Source organism: Pteropus vampyrus, unplaced genomic scaffold (genome assembly GCF_000151845.1).
Source record: "Pteropus vampyrus isolate Shadow unplaced genomic scaffold, Pvam_2.0 Scaffold105, whole genome shotgun sequence".
Taxonomy (NCBI): Eukaryota; Metazoa; Chordata; class Mammalia; order Chiroptera; family Pteropodidae; genus Pteropus; species Pteropus vampyrus.
In genome coordinates, this window is record NW_011888886.1 from 660,956 (window position 1) to 662,563 (window position 1,608).

Here is a 1,608-nt window from a genome sequence, read left to right on the forward strand (position 1 = left end):
GGGGTGGCTCAGCCTTTTGACAGTGGTTCTGTGGCTTTGGACAAGTTCTGAAATGTCAATAATCTTTCATGAAGTCTCTTCATTGATTTCATGAAGATACTGGGATTGAACAAGATCACAAAGGTTTCTCACGCCATCAAATCGGTTATCCCTGATTTACTATAGTACTCACATATTATTCTGCCTTGTCTATTTTTAAGGTCTCTTATCCCATTTCTACAAATGTCCCGCAAAGCCATCTAAGCCACGGCATAGAATGGCCATTCAGTCATTCTGTAAGTGTTTAGTCCTCCTTCTGTGTTAATGGCTGGGGCCAAGGAGTCCCAGAGGCTTGTGTTCTGCTCCTGTCTCTGCCACTTATCGATCCATACCCTTGAGAAACTTGCTTCTCTGTGCAGGGTGCTTTGGGTATGTCGGGCAACCGCCCTGAGCCTGGAATTCAGGTTCTCCATCCATGAGGCTGGAATGGCAATGGCCTTTTCATAAGGGTGCCGTGCAGAGGCTCCATGAGAGAGCGCCAGGAGGGGCTTCGGCACAGTGCCTGGCCGTAGGATACTTAAAAATCTATAACCAATAAACGTGAGTGGGAATGGATAGACTTTCAGGAAAATGTGTCTCCTCTTCCCAAAGCCAGCCTGGCATACTGGGGAAGAGAATCACTCCTTGTGTAGGTATCAACCGTGAATGAAGCATCTCTTGATCTCCATCATGGTACGCTAGAAGCGCTAGACAAATATTTCTTGAATTAAATTCAAACCACACTGGATGTTGATAAATATATAGCAAAAATGAGACAAGGAGATAAAAGCCATCGTTCTGCCCCGCATTCGGGGAAGTCAGAGTCATGCCATGAACTTCTGCACAAACACAAAGCCACGTGGAAGCAGCAGATGCAGGACACGGCCAAGCAGGGGTCTTAGCACAAAGTGGCGGGCAGGTGGGGAGGCTGGCAGAACGCCCGGAGACCCCGAGGCCAGGCTGGGGCCAGGGCGAAGGGCGTGGTGGTCAGGGACAAAGGCATCAACGTGCTAATTCTCTTCGTGATTCTGGGTGTAAATGTCCCAGTCCCTGGAGTCCATAGACATGGCAGATGATGAGATGATGCCAACTGCTCTCGGCCGGCCCAGGCTGTGCTGACGCCTGGCCAGCATCTTCACGCAATGAGTGAGGTTTGGGGATAAAACCCACTTTGCTAAGCTGTGTCTAATACCGAGTAAATCGTGACATATCACGGTTGGGCAGAATATTGAGTTGTATCCTCCGTGACTGAATTTCCCTGTGCGTTGAACCTTTCACTGACAAGGGAATCCCCTCCCCCTCCTGAGGTGCGGGCCTGCGGTCCCTGGGCTTAAATCCGCCAGGAGGTTCACCTTCCTCAGCATCTCCCCCTAGCTCTACATTTAAGCCCCGCCCCCCAGTTCCCAGTGACACAGGGCGTAGGGTGGGGCACCTATCAGAACTTCCCTGAGTCTACAGCCACGCCCCCCGAAACGTGCCCCATCCCTTCTGATCTCGGAAGCTAAGCAGGGTCGGGCCTGGTTAGTCCTTGGATGGGAGACCACCTAGGAAGACCAGGTGCTGTAGGCATTTAAATAAATAAATAAATAA

At 50.6% G+C, this 1,608-nt stretch overlaps 1 pseudogene; it reads left to right on the forward strand.

Annotated features, from left to right (window-relative positions):
* Positions 1–1,468: 1,468 nt before the first annotated feature.
* On the forward strand, positions 1,469–1,587 carry LOC111743009 (annotated as a pseudogene).
* The last annotated feature ends 21 nt before the right edge of the window (positions 1,588–1,608 follow it).